Here is a 19,388-nt window from a genome sequence, read left to right as displayed (position 1 = left end):
CATTAAAGGGTAACTTCTAGTGATGAGCGAACGTGCTGGGATAAGGTGTTTTCTAAGCATGCTCTTGTTAACTGATTGGCTTCAGCATGCTCAAAAAATGTTCGAAATGTCTTGCGGCTGTTAGACAGGCAATCCTTCCATGTGTTGCAGCTGTCTTAATAGCCACGAGACATGGAGCCGCCGGGACTCGAGCATATCTTTCGAGCACATGGAAAACACTAGGATAGCGCCTTATCCGGGCATGTTCGCTCATCACTAGGAACTTCATTTCAGGATAAACATGCCTTTGTGTACGTGAGGAATAACACTATTTCTGGCCATTATATGACTCTTTAAGTTTGCATTTTCGCCAGTTTCCCCCTTCTGCATGCTCGGTCTCTAACTTGCAATCCACTCTGAGCTGCTGCGTGGAGACTAGTTATGATGTATCATATGCACAGCACACAGAGAGTCTTCATTGTTTTTGGGTTTTTTTTAGCACAGGATAGAAGCACCAGCATGGAGGACATTACACAGCATTGGTGATCAGTGTAGATGTGAATCCAGCTCTGCAGTGAGATGAGACTTGTTAGACTGCTCAGCACCATCTCTCTCCCTCTGCCTGTTTCCTCACTCTGCTCCTTTCTCCTCCCCATATTCACCTGCTATTGATTTATACAAAGTGTCTTGAAACTACTGGTCCCTTTAATGTCCTCGTTTCTACCAGGCAAGGCACTGTAATACCCCTGCAAGTGCCAAATATCAGTATTACCAGAAAAGCTAAGAGGAGGAGGAGGCACAATATGGCTGTACATTCGTAGCTGAAGTTTGCGGTCTCGGTAGGACAGTCTCTCCTGGCAGCAATCCTTTTTTTTTTCCTGTCCAGGAATACACTGCGTAACAACTAGACTTTTTTTTTTTTTTTTTTTTTTTAAAGTTCCCCAAGGAATCCCCATCCCCATTTCTTGGGCCTTAATTGCATGTCAGACTTTCCACCCAGCAGAGAAGAGCCAAGAGGCTCAGAATATTAAAATGATTGTCGAGGATTTTAGCCTGCACGGCCTGTCTTTAGAATAGGTCATCAATGGCGGTACGACCCGCATTTCCCCCTCCGCTCCACTCCCTGCCGATGAGCTCTGCCCAGTGGTGGAGACAACCGGATCTGCTCCGCACAGCTCCATCATTGGAATAGTGGTCACGGTCAGGTACTGCACATCTGCCCCCCTATTGATCCGAATAAGGCAGCTGCGGCCACTAAATAGTCCAGACCTGTGCCATGCAGCTGAGCAGTTCCAGCTGTCGCCAGCATTGGGAGCAGCTGATCGGTGCGGTTTCTGGGTGTAGCACCGCCACGGATCAGACTGATGACTTATTCTAAGGAAAGGTCGTCAATGTTAAAGCGGATCTGTCTCCTGATTTCTTAATAAAAACTGCAACAATGATTACTGTAAATAGATTTTGGACCTGATGAGGCTACTGTATTGGATGAAAGAATGGCTGTGAACTCCTTTTCGAAACTCCATCTCTGCCAATGCAGACTGACTGACGCTTCCTCAGTGTTCTTCCTTGCGGCTGAGTTTCTGCCCACCTGGTCTGATTGATGGCTCCTCAGTGTCCCTCCTCCCCGCTGCAGATCTCACACTGCTCGTTACAAGCTGCAGCTGTCATTCAGGCTGGCTGAACGTGGATACACTTGGAGATCTATTAATGTGTGGAGTTTGTGTACTGAAATCTTTTGGCAGATCCTAAAAGCCGATCCCCAAATCTTCCCAGTAGTATTCCTCTATAGAGGTCATTAGTAATGATGTGATGGACTCTCTTGGGTCTGGGAGGAGCCGTATTCAAAATTCTCAAAGTGCTCACGGTGTTCGGTCATTCCATTTTATGCTGTATTGTGTTAGAGGGATTTTTTCCACTTTTAAAGACATTTTTGATTTCTTAAATGCATGCATTTATTTTATTAATAATTTTTGTAATTAAGTCTCATTAAGAAGAAATATATTGCAGCGCTGGCTTCTGCAGCCTCTGCGTAGCTCGGTCTGTTGCTGGCTGCAGAATTGGTTAATTGAGAATCCATCAGTGAGCTCTTTCTGGGAATCCAGTGGGAAAGTTTGCAACCATTTTTTATTTGTCTTTTCATCATCTCCTCTCACCTGATTCATGACCACAAATCACAAAGTCAAATAGTGCTAAATTTGTAATAAAAAAAAATAAAAATGGAAAGCCACAATTACATGTGTTTAATTAAGAAAAAAAAATCTCCCTCCCATAAGTGGACAACCCCTTTAAGGGCAGGTGTCCTCTTTGCACCAGTCTGTATTGTAGCTGTGAATACAGCTCTGGATATGACTGCAGTATAGGACAAGACAGCACAATATATAACTATATGGACCCCATTCGGGGGTGCTATTTTTTTTTTTTTTTTTTTTTTTTTTTTACACCTGTGTGTTTTGGACTAAAAAGAATTCTTGCTATTGAGTTTCAATTAAAAAAAAAAAAAAAAAATGCCTCCATTCGGTATCTACAAGCTCTATATTTCCCCTGTATATTGCTGGCTGCGGAATGAGTCCGCTAAGAATCCTTCAGTGAGTTCTGAGAGTTTGTTACTCTTATCTGTCTTTTACCAAGCTTCTCTGCTGGGACCATAAGGCTATGTGCCCACGTTGCGGATTCCATTGCGGATGTTTCCACGCAGATTCCGAAAAATCCGCACTTAAAACGCCATGTGTTTTACCTGCGGATGTACTGCGGTTTTACACCTGCGGATTCCAATTATGGAGCAGGTGTAAAACGCTTACATGTGCGGAATCCGCACAAAGAATTGACATGCTGCGGAATGTAAACCGCTGCATTTCCGCATGGTATTTTCCGCAGCATGTGCACTGCTTATTTGGTTTTCCATAGGTTTACATAGTACTGTACAATGCATGGAAAACTGCTGCGAATCTGCAGCGTCAAATCCGCAGCGTGTGCACAGACCCTAAATGCGCTGAGAGAATCTAGACAAATAAGCGTCACACTCCCCATCAGAACGAGCTCACTGATGGATTCTTAGAAAACTCCTTCTGCAGCCAGCAAATACTGTGCATCATGAAGACAAACAGCGCATATATATATATATATATATATATATATATATATATATATATATATATATATATATATATATATATATATATATATATATATATATATTTTTTTTTAGTCCAAGATGCAGGAATATAGAGCAATAAGAGATGCCCATAAGGTTTTAGTCTTGGTCTTAGAAGTGAGATGTTTTTGCTTTTTTGAGCGTGTGCTTTAATACTGACCACATATATACTTTTTACAGGGAGTGAAATATATATATACACATATATTTGAGCTGGCATATGTTATATGGAGCAGGGAATCCTGCCTGTCTGCTGCTGTTTGGTTTTTGTTTTTTTTTAAAGGGATTGTCCAGTCTCAGAAGAAAAGTCCACGGTCACTCCTACTGTAGACTGCCAAAACCTGCCGGTGTGCAGAGCGTGCGCTGATACCATTCTCTCGTATTCCCCGTGCCATTACTTGACCAGATGTAGTTTTCACACTGTCACATGCCAACTAGACATGTGTGCTTCTATTGAGAGCAGCAGGGTAAGACTAGTCTGCATATGGCCGCCGGTACATGTGATCACGTGACCACTCAGCCGCATGGGGAACAGTGACAGTGCGCACATAGTGACTGCAGACACTTCTAGAACTCCTTTAAGGGCTTATTCCCACCATCAGTTTCTCAATCCTGGTTGTATTCAGGCCAAAAACTGTAGTGGACCTCATCAGTGAGAAACAAGACACGGGTCTATTTCGGGGGGGAAAAAGCTATAGATGTAGATTACCAATATAACCATGGACTTGGCTGACCCCCATCATTGGCAAGGGGTTCCCAAAATAATGCAAAGGTGTGACTCTGGAGGCGAAGTATGACTGCAGCAGCATCTCCCTGCTCTGTGTGTAAGTCCTGGGAAGAATGGGTGACAATGGAGCTATAGAGTCTTATCTGCCGGAGATGAAAGTGTTAATGCATTTCCATTGTGTAACCTGCCGCCATGTGACCATGTAGCGAGTGTACCTTATAATAAATAAAGAGATCTACCTTGTGCCTCCTTGTGTCGCTGCTTTTCTAGCCCGGGCGCCGCACGTCTTTGACTTTCTTTCTTTTATTTCTTATATAATGCAGAACTCCGGGGCCAAGACAGTGGAGGCGGTTAGGCTGTAGTTAGGGGGCGCCCCCTCGTCCCTCTAGGTAAATAGTCTTGTTAGCCCCCGAGGGGTGCAGTCATCAACTCTTGTCGGTGGGTGTCTTCATGAAGACAAAACCCCCTTGGCTTAGGCTGCTTGCAGATTGCGTTCCAGGCCCCGTCGGGGCTTGCATCTGAGCCCCCCACAAAGCGTGCGCCCTGACATAGTAGACTGCATCTAGGTGTCCTCCTCCAGGCGCCGCACACTCCCGAAAATGACGCACCATTAGTCTATGGCCCCATCGGTGCATACGTCTGAATCCCGTTTTGCGGGGGTTCAAACAAAAGCCCCGGAGGGGCCACGGAACGGTGATGCAACGTGTAAGCACCCTTTATACATGACTATTTGCTTACAGGGAAGAAGGGGGCCATAACTTGGGAGCTAGTGGTGCACAATCTTTCTCTTTTTGGTGATCTGCATTACTTGGCTCTGCTCATCAAATAGTTATGGCTATAATGCAGTCCAGACCCCGCACACCTGCTGCCAAAACTGATGTGTTGGTGAGTTTTTGGCTTCCAAACACTGTCACTTTGCGCCCAGTGAGAGCCATTCAGGCTTTTTGTCTCAGGAATAAAGAGGCACAGGAACAAAAGTAACTCCAAATTCAGGAGAACATCAGCATTTACACAGGGGTATTGCATAAATGTGGCAAGTGGCGTTTCCCTTTCATTATGCATCATATCTAAGGCAGAGTACAACCTCCCATGAGGTCTTTGGCTTTGCAGAGGATGTGGGAATCCTATCACATGTATTTGCTTCTACCTAGTGGCAGCCAGTGATGGATCAATAACAAAGACCTGCAGTCTCAGGCCATCCTACATGATGTATGTCCATACTGCCTAGTGTCAGACTCTCCCAGGAGTGGCAGTTTCACACTGCCGCATCTCAATATGTGATGTGATCCAGTTTTTTGTCTCTCTTCCCTGCCTCTTGCTTGTGAAAGGTTTCTCCCTGTCCACTCAGCACGCAGTGATAGTAGAGATGAGAGCTACAGTTGCATGGGGACTTGCTAAAGAACAGGGAATGTAGAGCTAGATGAAAAGGGTAGAGGAAACTGGGAGGGCAGCTAGGGGGACTTCATAAGTGATGTCATTCTTTTAGTTCACAGGAAGTTAGAGACTGACTTCCTGTCGGCACATAGTAGCATGTGCCAGATTGGTGGTCAGACTGCAGAGCTCTTGACACAGCCAACCTTAAAGAATTCCCAAAATCACAGTGTGGTCTTATAATAATAGACTGCTATAGATATTTTTGTGACTTTTTGTGCACATCACCCTACTCAATCCATTCTCTCCAGTGATGTCTCTCCAGGTTGTCACTGGATCCATCTTGTTGTAGTGTCCAGCATCCCACTAACCTCTGCCGGTGTGTTCTTCATTTGGAATACAGTTTTCTTCTGTGCACTGTATGGTCCTGTGCAGTAGTTTTTCGTTCTAATTTCATCTTCGATCTACATCATCATGGCAGCTTGTGTGTTTTTACATCATTGCTTTTTTCAGCTTGGTTCCAGCAGAGATCAACAGTTCTGCACTCCCCTCTCTCTGCTTTTACAATAGAAATAGAGCTGACATCAGCATTGCTGTGCTTTGTTTCCTGCTTTGTACTGCTAAAACTGCTACTCATTTAAAGCTTATGGCAGAGGATTATCTTCTGCCATATGCATCAGCAGAGCGGCAAAGTACATGCTTCTATGTGTAGACAGTCAGTCTCTGACTTCATGTGTACTAAAAGAATGACATCACAGGTTGCTATTAGTGATGAGTGAGTATACTCATTGCTCGGGTTTTCCCGATCACGCTCGGGTGGTCTCCGAGTATGTTAGTGTTCAGAGATTTAGTTTTCATCGCTACAGCTGAATGATTTACAGCTTCTAGCCAGCTTGAATACATGTGGGGATTCCCTAGCATCCAGGCAACCCCCACATGTACTCTGGCTATCTAGTAGCTGTAAATCATTCAGCTGCGGCGATGAAAACTAAATCTCCGAATACTAAGGCCGGTTTCACACGTCAGTGGCTCCGGTACGTGTGGTGTCAGTTTTCTCTATCCCCATGATGGCACCACGGAGAGAGGGGTCCGCCCGCAGGGACAGGAAACCTACAGGTGAAAAAGGGTGTACCTCTCTCCCACATCAGTTGGTTTCCTGTCCCTGACGGGGAACCTTCAGCACATACCTGAAGATCCAGGGGCTGATCCAGTTCGGTTCCTGGCAGGGGGCGCCCTGTCACGGCTGGGTTGAGCGGGTTTTTTCTCCCCCCTTTTTTTTCTCCTTCCCTGAAGCACCACCGCTGGGGTCGGCGGACCTGGAGGGTGAGTGAGGAGGGGGAGGCAGTGAAGAGGATTGAGCCTGCCTTCCCAAAAAATAAAAAAATAAAAAAAAGGGGGGGGGGGGGAGGAAGGAGGAGGTGATGGCGGTCACCGAGAGCCTCCGTACCGCTGCTCGACAGCGCATGGGGGCAGCGGCGGCTACCAACCCATGGAGTCCCAGACAAGAGGCCGTATGGATCCGGAGGCTGGACATGGGACAGCTGGAACGCCGGCGCCATCGTCGCCGGAGCCAAGTAGGTGTACGGGCGGGCGCCGGCAGGAAATTCCTGCCCTAAAAGAAGCTGGGGCACTGGGGACGGCGGCAGCGGCCACCGAAAAGATTACCGGCACAAAACGGCGGCTGCGGCAGCCCGGGAGCCGGTGACCAGCATGGCGCGCGCGCGCGTGTGTCTGACGGCAGGTTAAGGTGCAGGCACGGCGGGTGCACTTCCGGTTCAGCACAGAGGCAGAAACCGGAAGTGAGGCACTGCGAGCGGGAAATTTAAACAGCTGAGCAGCCTGGATTCGCTGCTCAGCTACCTTCACTAAACAGTGCGGGACCATGAGCGACCAGGAGCAGCAGGATGCACAGGAGGTTACACAGCTATCTCCTGAGCAAGCGCAAGCACAATGGCACCAGCGCACACAGCATCAGCACAAGAGTACTTCCTCTCAGCAGCGCAGCAGCAGTGGACGCTCAGGGTCACAACGCAGCCGAGCTTCTGCGAAAACTATGCGGCCTGTGACGAACCCAGCGGTGGATATAGTTCCCAGGCCCGAGACGGTATCTCTTGTTCACAGGAGGGTGAGTGATCTACGTGAAAGTTCGGATTTTGATATAGGGTCACTCTTTTCTTCTAGGGAAAGAAATGTGTAACCAAATCAAAGCACAGGATATGTGCTATATGCCTGGAAGAGTTACCTTCCTCATGGGAGAAGAAGCTATGCAGCACTTGCATAGAGAAAACAATTCAGGAAGAGTCTCCGGCATTTGCCTCAGACCTAAAGTCAATAATAAGGAGTCAGGTGGAGAGTGCCCTCAAAGGCATTAAAACGTCAAAGAAAAAAATGCAAAACAAGTCATAGATCCCCTGAATCTAGTGTGGATGACTCGGAAAGCGAAATATCCGATTCTGGTGATTCATCAGCCTCTGACACCTCTTCACTATCCTCCGAAGGGGGACACAGTTGCTTCCCTATCGAAGAGACAGACGCCTTGGTAAAGGCCGTCAGGACAACAATGGGTCTGGTAGATGAACGTCCTAATAAAACGGCGCAGGATATAATGTTCAGCGGGTTGGAACAAAAGAAAAGAGCGTTCCCAATAAATGAGAAAATTCACTCTCTAATTAAGAGAGTGGAAAAAAACAGACAAAAAAGTTCTCTTGACTCCCAAGAGAAAGTACCCTTTCGATGACCCAGCCTGCTCATCCTGGAGTAAAGCACCAAAATTAGATGTGGCCATAGCAAAGGCCTCTAAAAAGTTCGCCTTGCCCTTCGAGGACATGGGTACCTTAAAAGACCCAATGGACAAGAAAGCTGAGATTTTCTTGAAAAGCTCCTGGGAAGCAGCAGGGGGCGGACTAAAACCAGCCATCGCAGCCACCTGCACGGCCCGCGCCCTGATGGTGTGGCTCGAGCACTTGGATTCTCAATTAAAGGGAAAAGTTGCAAGAGAGACAATTCAAAAATCGGTGTCTGTGATGAAAGGTGCGGCAGCCTTTTTGGCTGACGCATCGGTAGATTCGGCCAGATTAGCAGCCAGGTCAGCCTCCTTCTCGAATGCCGCAAGACGTGCCCTGTGGCTAAAGTGTTGGCCAGAGGATTTGCAAACGAAAACGAAACGATGCTCAATACCTTGCGAAGGCGAATTTTTGTTTGGATCAACATTAGATGACATCCTCGACAAAGCCGGGGATAAAAAGAAATCCTTTCCCGGGTTCCCCAACCAGTCTTACAGGCGGCCCTTTCGGAACAGAAAGTTCATGCGGAGGAGACCCCCAAAAGGGAACAAGGAGGCATGGGAAGACAAGAAAACACAATTTAACCAAGGGGGTTCCTTGGGCACTACCGACGGAGAAAATCCTAACGACGGATGCAAGCCCCTGGGGGTGGGGAGCACACATAGACGATCAAGTGGCACAAGGGAATTGGAGCAAAAGTCAAGAGCTAGTCTCTTCAAACATGAAAGAACTGTTAGTGGTAAAATTGGCCCTAATGCACTTTCTAACTCTCCTTCGCTCCCACCACGTAAGTCTTTCCAGACAAGCAGGTAGTAGTAGCATATCTAAACCACCAAGGAGGCACCAGGTCTCGAGCGCTGATGGAGGTGACCCAATCCATCTTCCACATAGCAGAACACAATCTGAAGTCCTTAACAGCTCTCTACATAAAAGGCTCAGAAAACCAAACGGCAGACTTCTTGAGCAGGACACGCTTAAAACAGGGGGAGTGGGAGCTAAAACAAGCGGTACTCAACCAGATCGTAAAACGTTGGGGACAGCCAGAAATAGACCTATTTGCGAACAGTCGAAACCAGAAAGTAAAAACATTCTGCTCAATCGATCCCCGGGGGGGGCCCAGTAGCTCTGGATGCTCTTACAATTTCCTGGAACTATCGCCTCGCCTATGCGTTCCCTCCGATATCCCTTATCCCCTTAGTACTGAGGAAAATTTGGGAGGAGGGAGCAACAGTGATAGTAATAGCTCCATTCTGGCCCCGCAGAATATGGTTTTCTTGGCTAAGAAAAATGTCCATAGCAAGCCCTTGGGTTCTACCAGACACTCCGAATCTTTTATCCCAGGGTCCAGTTTTTCACCCCAGCGTAAAGAGCCTATACATGACAGCTTGGCTTTTGAAAGGAAGCTGCTAAGTGATAAGGGTTTCTCACCCAACCTAGTGTCCACTTTACTAAAGAGTAGAAAACTCGTAACCACTAAAATATATGGGAAAGTGTGGAAAAAATTAATGTCAGTATCGGGCGCAGATCCATCCAGGGAAATCCCAATAGGGAAGATTCTTGAATTCCTGCAGAAGGGGCTGGAAAAAGGCCTAGCTACAAGTACTCTAAAGGTTCAGGTAGCAGCCTTGGGAGCTTTGTATAATCATGATCTAGCCAAAAATTGCTGGATCATGAGATTCATTAAAGCCTCAGGTAGGTCCAGGCCTATCCCTCTTCATAATGCTCCTCCATGGGATCTAAACCTTGTTTTAAATGCTCTAACCAAACCTCCCTTTGAGCCCCTGGCGGACGCCCCTTTAAAGATCTTATCTCTAAAAACCACACTCCTAGTGGCCCTAACCTCGGCCCGTCGCGTCAGCGATATACAAGCATTATCTGCATGTCCACCCTTTACTCAAATACTTGAAGACAGAGTCATTCTTAAAACTGACCCGGCTTACCTCCCTAAAATTGCGTCACAATTTCATAGGACACAAGAAATCTCCTTGTCCTCCTTTTTTCCCAGCCCCAAAAATGAGGGGGAAAAAGCACTACATACCCTAGATGTAAAAAGGTGTCTGGTCCAATATCTATCAGCCACTAGGGAGTACAGGAAGGATAGGGCTCTGTCTGCTTCCAGGGTCCACGGAAGGGACAAAAAGCATCGAAAGCCACGTTAGCGAGGTGGATAAGAGACGCCATCGCCCTATCCTACTCATCTGGCGGGACGGCCATCCCGGAGAATATAAAAGCTCATTCAACCAGAGCAGTAGCATCATCCTGGGCGGAAAGAGCTGGGGCTTCAATACAACAGATATGTAGAGCGGCCACTTGGTCTTCCCAGTCTACATTTTTCAAACATTACCGTCTAGACTTGACCTCCTCTGATCTCACCTTTGGGCGAAGGGTTCTAGAGGTAGTGGTCCCTCCCTAAGAGTTACAATCTATTCAAATCTCTCCGTGGTGCCATCATGGGGATAGAGAAAATTGTACTTACTTACCGATAACGGTATTTCTCTGATCCCATGATGGCACCCGTATATTCCCTCCCTTTTCACACACAGGTGTGCACATAATGTACTAGTAATTAGCTTTAGTCACGGTGCCTCTGTTAAGTTAATTTGATTAAGTTTAATTTGTACAAATGTTGAGTTGCAGCTGAAGTTCTGTGTATGGCTCTGTAAACCAACTGATGTGGGAGAGAGGTACGCCCTTTTTCACCTGTAGGTTTCCTGTCCCTGGGGGCGGACCCCTCTCTCCGTGGTGCCATCATGGGATCAGAGAAATACCGTTATCGGTAAGTAACTACAATTTTCTCACGTACCGGAGACACTGACACACGTAGACACATTAAAATCAATGTGTCTCTGCAGATGTCATTGATTTTTTGCGGACCGTGTGTCCGTGTGCAAAACACTGAGACATGTCAGTGTTCGTGGGAGCGCACGGATCACACGGACCCATTAAAGTCAATGGGTCCGTGTAAAACACGTACCGCACACGGATGCTGTCCGTGTGCAGTCCGTGTGCCGTGCAGGAGCCAGCGCTACAATAAGCGCTGTCCCCCCCCCCCCCCCAGCGTGGTGCTGAAGCCGCCATTCATTTCTGCTCTCCAGCAGCGTTCGCTGGAGAGAAGGAATGAAAAATCATTGTTTTTATATTTTTTTTGTGTTTAAAATAAAGATTCTTGTCACCAACCCCCTCCCACCACCTGTGCGCCCGCCCGCTGGAAATAAAATAATCACCCGGCTCCCTCGATGCTTCCTCTCAGCGCCGCAGCTTCTCCCTGTATGAGCGGTCACGTGGTGCCGCTTATTACAGTGATGAATATGCGGCTCCACCTCCTATAGGGGTGAAGCCACATATTCATCACTGTAATGAGCGGTACCACGTGACCGCTCATACAGGAAGAAGCTGCGGCGCTGACAGGAAGCATCAAGGATCTTTATTTTACACACAAAAAAAATAAAAAAACAACGATTTTTCATTCCTTCTCTCCAGCGAACGCTGCTGGGAAGAAGGAATGAATTTCCGGCTCCAGCACCAGAAGCAGGGGACAGCGCTTATCTCTAGCGCTGTCTCCTGCACGGTCCGTGTGGTACCCAGGCGGCACACGGCTGCCGCACGTGTGCCACACTGATGTGCCACGTGAGCTCACGGACACGGATAACTCCGGTACCGATTTTTCCGGTACCGGAATTATCTGGACGTGTGAGACTGGCCTAAGGCTAGGTTCACATTGTGTTAGTGGGTGGTCGCTAACGGACAGCGTTGCACGGCGAAAATGTCGCAATTAACGCCGTGCAACGGGTCCGTTAGCGCAACCATTGACAGCAATGTTGTTTCAGCCTGAAGCGCATCGCTAGCGTGTGCCTTTTTCGGCTCGCGCTAGCGATGTGCCGTTCTTTTGTGGCGCGCCTTGGACGCTGCTTGCGCCCGTGGTCCATTCCCCGCTCTCGCAGATCGGGGATCTGTGAGAGCGGGGACGTTAGCGCGACCCCTAAATGCGGCCCCTACAAATACATTGCGTTAGCGCAATACACTAGCGCTAAACGGATTGCCCTAACGCAATGTGAACCTAGCCTAACAAATACTCGGAGATCACCGGAGCGTGCTCGGGAAAACCCAAGCAACGAGTATACTCGCTCATCACTAGTTGCTATATACTGTTACTTGTGGCAGAATATAAAATTCATCAGGCAGAGTTGTGTACAGAACCATACAGCAGACAGAACAGTGTATTAAATGCTGATTGTGCCAGATATGTGATGGATGCAAATGAGCACAAAATAGCAGAACTGTGGTGAGTCATCAAACCAGATAGACAAGTCAGGAGCACACAGTAGAGCGAGCGAGGAGTATGCAGCACTGAGGAGAAGAGGGCTGCTGCTGAGACATGTACCGTAGTTTAAGCAATTTAAAAATGAGACTGCTTGGATGAAATCAGACTATTGCTAGTAATTTGCCATTACTGGAGTGCTACTATACCTTTCCTGGACAAAGCACTTCTCCAGGACATGAAAGCTGATATCAGAGATATCAGACAACCTGTAGCATGGCCTATAGAAGCTGGAGCTCACTAATCAGATATTTGACATAAGGCAAAATGGTTGGTAAACCCCTGTGAGACCTTTAAAGGGGTTGTCTTTACACCTCTGGGACTTTCAGATTATAATAATAGGTTGTAACTCCACTCGATGATGTGATAATTCGAGGCTGTGTAACATTATACATGTGATACGTCCTGTACAGCTGTGCTCCGCGTCTTGTACAGCAGTGCTCTGCAACCTGTGGCTTTATTGACAGCTGTTGGCAGTTGTAATTTTACAAATGCTTCAAGCCACAGATTATACTATTGCCTGAGAGGTCAGCGGTAGAGACTTTCACGTTTTTTATTCTATGTACTGAGAACAATGTCTTCAAATGTTACAATATATTATATCCTGATGATGTATCTGCTGCATTAATGTTCTGTATTATGTTTATTATTCACAAATGATTATAAAAATGTTTAATTGTAACATTAAAGGGCATGTCCACCTGTTATCTACATGTAACCTGATGTCACTGTGTGTATGCAAGATAAGTAATGTACACAGTGACTGCACCAGCAGAATAGTGAGTGCAGCTCTGGGGTGTAATACAGGATGTAGCTCAGGATCAGTACAGGATCAGTAATGTAATGTAAGTACACAGTGACTGCACCAGCAGAATAGTGAGTGCAGCTCTGGGGTGTAATACAGGATGTGTAGCTCAGGATCAGTACAGGATCAGTAATATATGTACGCAGTGACTGCACCAGCAGAATAGTGAGTGCAGCTCTGAAGTACATTACATTACTGATCCTGTACTGATCCTGAGCTACATCCTGTATTATAAGTACACAGTGACTGCACCAGCAGAATAGTGAGTGCAGCTCTGGGGTATAATACAGGATGTAACTGAGGATCAGTAATGTATGTACGCAGTGACTGCACCAGCAGATTAGAGAGTGCAGCTCCGGAGTATAATACAGGATGTAACTCAGGACCAGTAATGTATGTACACAGTGACTGCACCAGCAGATTAGAGAGTGCAGCTCCGGAGTATAATACAGGATGTAACTCAGGATCAGTAATGTAATGTATGTACACAGTGACTGCACCAGCAGATTAGAGAGTGCAGCTCCGGAGTATAATACAGGATGTAACTCAGGATCAGTAATGTAATGTATGTACACAGTGACTGCACCAGCAGAATAATGAGTGCAGCTCCGGAGTATAATACAGGATGTAACTCAGGATCAGTAATGTAATGTATGTACACAGTGACTGCACCAGCAGATTAGAGAGTGCAGCTCCGGAGTATAATACAGGATGTAACTCAGGATCAGTAATGTAATGTATGTACACAGTGACTGCACCAGCAGAATAATGAGTGCAGCTCCGGAGTATAATACAGGATGTAACTCAGGATCAGTAATGTAATGTATGTACACAGTGACTGCACCAGCAGAATAATGAGTGCAGCTCCGGAGTATAATACAGGATGTAACTCAGGATCGGTAATATACACTCACCGGCCACTTTATTAGGTACACCATGCTAGTAACGGGTTGGACCCCCTTTTGCCTTCAGAACTGCCTCAATTCTTCGTGGCATAGATTCAACAAGGTGCTGGAAGCATTCCTCAGAGATTTTGGTCCATATTGACATGATGGCATCACACAGTTGCCGCAGATTTGTCGGCTGCACATCCCAAAGATGCTCCATACAAGGCAGGATGGATCCATGCTTTCATGTTGTTTACGCCAAATTCTGACCCTACCATCCGAATGTCGCAGCAGAAATCGAGACTCATCAGACCAAGCAACGTTTTTCCAATCTTCTACTGTCCAATTTCGATGAGCTTGTACAAATTGTAGCCTCAGTTTCCTGTTCTTAGCTGAAAGGAGTGGTACCCCGTGTGGTCTTCTGCTGCTGTAGCCCATCTGCCTCAAAGTTCGATGCACTGTGCGTTCAGAGATGCTCTTAGGCCTACCTTGGTTGTAACGGGTGGCGATTTGAGTCACTGTTGCCTTTCTATCAGCTCGAACCAGTCTGCCCATTCTCCTCTGACCTCTGGCATCAACAAGGCATTTCCGCCCACAGAACTGCCGCTCACTGGATTTTTTTTCTTTTTCGGACCATTCTCTGTAAACCCTAGAGATGGTTGTGCGTGAAAATCCCAGTAGATCAGCAGTTTCTGAAATACTCAGACCAGCCCTTCTGGCACCAACAACCATGCCACGTTCAAAGGCACTCAAATCACCTTTCTTCCCCATACTGATGCTCGGTTTGAACTGCAGGAGATTGTCTTGACCATGTCTACATGCCTAAATGCACTGAGTTGCCGCCATGTGATTGGCTGATTAGAAATTAAGTGTTAACAAGAAGTTGGACAGGTGTACCTAATAAAGTGGCCAGTGAGTGTATATTAAACACATTACTCTGCTATTCATCTGTAAAATTATGTAAGTGGACATGCCCTTTAATTCCTGTTTACACAAAGAAATTGCAAGCGGGGTCTTGACTTTCTGATGTTTTTCTGCACTTGCACTGTGGGGGGCGCATGTTATAACATTGTGTAGCAGTGTCTGCTTCCTCTGTACACGTGATTTACGATAAGTCATGAGCTTTTCTGTTTGGGAGTGTGGAAGATACCAGAGTGCAGTTAATACTGATGAAGATGTGACGTAGCCCCCTCCCTTTCCGAGTCTATCCTCTGGGTAGGTGGTAAAATCTCAATCACTCTGCATGTATATACATTCCAGATACATCTATTGCATGATTGTACATGTAGGAGTGGTACAATTTTGACTTGATCTTTGCCTTATATATAACATGCAGAGTAATCCAATATTCTCAATCAATTCCGCTCTCAGGATGACGAATTTATCAAATATTCGCTATAAAATGAGTAAAATCCTGCATGTAAGGTGTAACCACCGACTGTAATCCAGGTAGGGGGGTTACACTGCTGCGCGGACGGTGGCCGCAGTCACGATCGGATCGTCAATATTGTACTTGACCCTCGTATCTTCTGCACTGAGCTAATGTCGCTGTATTGGATGTTAAAGCTAATATACAGGCAATTCTGAGGTCGGCCATCACCATCGGCCACACAATGCACGCAGCGCCCCCTTCTGGAGTATTCACTCCCTATAATTGGCACAAACTTGCAGCCGAGGAGTCAAAAAGGTTTTTTTTTTTTTCTTTTTGCTCTCGGCAGCATATGTCAAAGTCTGCAGTTTAGCTCCACCACCCCCACCAGACATGTGACTTAACAGCTAAGCTCCCACAATGCACTGCTTTGCAAACTGGAAACCAGTTTATCTTTGCACTTGAATGGATAAAACCATGTCAGGTTGTAAAAAAATGTGCAAAATCCTTCTTCCTGGGGCATACGACAACCCCTGAGATGTTACAGATCATCGGTTCCATACTTACTGGGTGCAAGAAGTCGAAGCACTGTCAGATTTGTGAATGCAGCTTTGGATGTGACTAGAGTAGATCACGTGATTTCGCCGAAAATCGAAGTGGATCGGCTAAAGACTGGTTCAGTGACCAGAGTGGACCTGAACAGAATAATCAATGTTGTTTCAGATGGGAGAAAATAATCAAAAATTATTATATATATATATATATATATATATATATATATATATATATATATATATATATATATATTATTTTTATTTTTTTGTATTTTTTTTTCATTTAGTTTTATTCCATCAACTCACTCTACTAGATTTTTAATTTTTAACAACTTCATGCAAACCTCCTAATTATCAGCTTATCCATTCACCAAAATGTGCCCAAAAAAGTTTATCAAAAACTTTCCCACCCTCCTTCACTCACAGCGGGCAGATCTAGTCTAAATCTGGCAGATCTGATGGATGATGCCTGTTTAAAGAGGAATCTGAGAGCAGCGTGATGTAGGATCAGAGACCCCGATTCCAGCGATGTGTCCCTTATTAGGCTGTTTCCAATACAATCAGTGTTTCATCAGCAGGAGATTATCACTACAGCTGTAGGTGTCTGTTAATTATTAGTCCAACCATACCCATACACTGACTAGAAACTTTATGTAACTATACAAGATAGTGTGGCATTCTGAGCTCTGCTAGATCCGCAGCAGAGAAAACCGTGTTTCTATCACAACTGCTGCACCCAGTAAGTAACACACTGCTGGAATCAGGGTCTCTGTCACTACATTATACTGCTCTCAGATTACATAGTAAAAACCTGCTGGTAGATTCCCTTTTTTGACTATGGTTATACCTTTTGCTTCCTGCGGGGGAGCTGCAGGAAGAATAATCTGAAAGCCAATGTTTGTGAAATTTGCCTGTTCCACCTGCCCCGTCCTCAGCACAAATTCCAATATCGACCATCAGACCCTCCCTGCGAATGCTTGTATTGTGCGGCCGTGGCGGTGACCTCAGAGTTGGCTTTTTCTTCTGACCGTGGTATTAACATCATGTTCTGTATTGCACTAATGACCCCCGTCATATTCTCCTTTGTGTCCATGTGCTTCTTACGTTCTGTACTGAGACATTGTGGGCGTCCTTAGTTTTGTTTTATTTTTTATTCTATGTAAAGAGCTAATCAGGTTCTCGTTTTCCATCTGAGCTGATGAGCATCGCATATTAATGAGCACATAGGAGGTGACACTTTAGGTGGGACGTATATCGAGGGGCCGTAACAGGCGGACCCCCCACCCACATCATAGACCCTGCGGATGCGATTACTGTGCCACAAGGGTGACGGTTAATGCCAAATTGCAACTATTCTTTCTGATGATGGGGCGCCATTATTTGTGCAATTAAAGGGGATTTTTCTTGCTATGCTAATAAAACTTAATTGCTGTATTCTGTAAAGTTTACAGAGCTTTGTCACATCCTTTTTAATTTCTTGCCGTCTTCAGGATCTCTGCTTGCTGTTGGCAAATGGGAAAAATATCTTGTTTGCAACTAAACGCCGAACAAATCAAAAAGTCTCCGCAGCTGGTTACTTATCCATTGTGAGGGATGATGCCTCTTACCTGCGCTGATACATTGTAGCAAATCCTCCAGACTGGGGAAAAATTGCTTAATGGGGTCATCCACAAATTTATTACTTTGGAGTGGTGAAAAATTAAGAGGGGGAGGAAGGGGGGGAGAGAAACAAACACATACTGATCAGCTGCAGTGTTCACATGACGTCTCCCTGCCAAAAGAGGAAGACAGGAGCCTATTGGGCAATAGATTGGCTGCAGCCACTGATCGACTGCAGTGTTCACATGACGTCTCCCTGCCAAAAGAGGAAGATGGGAGCCTATTGGGCAATAGATTGGCTGCAGCCACTGATCGGCTGCAGTGTTCACATGACGTCTTCCTGCCAAAAGAGGAAGACGAGCCTATTGGGCAATAGTCAGATCCACCAGGTCTGTAGGGGAGAATGAAGGGGTTTTTTTCTATTTGTTTTATTTTCCACCTCCAATTAAAGGGAATCTGTCAGCTATGTAATCTGTTAGTACCATGATGTAGGTGCAGAGACCCTGATTCCAGTGATGTCACTTACTGGTTTGCTTAGGCTTGTTTCACACTAGCGTCGGGCCGACGTTCCCAACGCTAGCGTTGTCTCCGCCGCACAACGGGGGCAGCGGATGCATTTTTCCAGCGCATCCGCTGCCCCATTGTGAAGTGCGGGGAGGTGGGGGCGGAGTTCCGGCCGCGCATGCGCGGTCGGAAAAAGCGGACCGTCGTGAGCAAAAAACGTTACATGTAGCGTTTTTTTCTCCCGACGGTCCGCCACTGCACGACGCATCCGTCGCACGACGGGTGCGACGTGTGGCAATCCGTCACAATGCGTCGCTTAATGTTAATCAATGGCGAAAAAACGCATCTTGCAAACACTTTTGCAGGATGCGTTTTTTCGGCAAAACGACGCATTGTGACGGAATGCAGTTAACGCTAGTGTGAAAGTATCCTTAGTCAGTGTTGATACAATCCCTATTTTCCCTGCTGTAGAAGTAGCTGTGTTCAGACTGCTGTGTATTACCCCGCCCACACATCTGATTGGATGCTTCCTGTGTACACTATGCATCGTCAGCCAATCAGTCGTGGGGTTGGACCAGGAGGCACAAGACACCTAGTCTTGCAGTGATAATCTCTTGCTGATAAAACACTGATTATATTGAAATTACAGCCCCCAGCCTGATAAGTGACACATCCATTAAATCAGGGTCTCTGCCTCTACTTTATGCAGCACTTAGATTAAATAGCAAAAACTTGCTGACAGATTGCCTTTAAGCCCATTTTGTAAAGGGTTTTCCAGGTCGATCAGTGGAGGATGAATTCCTGGTGCTCCTACCAAACTGCTGACTAATGGGCCGCGATGCTCCATAAAGCGTCCACCCCCTCGTAGTTTCCCAGACACCCTGTTTATCCGTTCAGTCATGGCAGCTTCTGGTGCTGCATCGAAATCCCATTCAGATCCTCTCCCCCAGATGGTCACTTAAAGGGAACCCGTTGTGCAACCCGATCTGCGGACAGCACGGTACAGAGAAGACGCTGAGCAGAAGGATGTAACGTTTTGTGGGAAAAGACCCAGCACAACGGGTGCTTTATTCATTATATTCCATTGTTTGTATGTGAGTCTGGTGGGCGGTCCTAATGTGATTGACAGCCTTCTCTGTGTGAGTATGAATGCAGACATAGCTGTCAATCAATGTAGCTCCGCCCACTGGACTCATCGGCATACAAACGTCTGCTGAATCTTTTCCCATAATAATGACTATTGGTCTGACCAGCTCCTGGCCGTGCCAGGGTAAGAAGTGCGGGGGTGCGACACTCACGCGAGCGCTGCAGCCCCTTCATTCAGTACTGGCCATCAGAAAC

The 19,388-nt window shown here is 46.3% G+C and overlaps 1 protein-coding gene across 2 annotated transcripts in view; it reads left to right on the top strand.

The window, feature by feature from the left end:
- Positions 1-19,388, top strand: part of ARK2N (arkadia (RNF111) N-terminal like PKA signaling regulator 2N) — a 53,771-nt gene that overhangs the window by 15,869 nt on the left and 18,514 nt on the right. The window lies entirely within an intron of this gene.

This window comes from Ranitomeya variabilis, chromosome 1 (assembly GCF_051348905.1).
Source record: "Ranitomeya variabilis isolate aRanVar5 chromosome 1, aRanVar5.hap1, whole genome shotgun sequence".
Classification (NCBI taxonomy): Eukaryota; Metazoa; Chordata; class Amphibia; order Anura; family Dendrobatidae; genus Ranitomeya; species Ranitomeya variabilis.
Note: the sequence above shows the minus strand (reverse complement) of the source record. Positions and strands in the feature narration are given on the sequence as shown.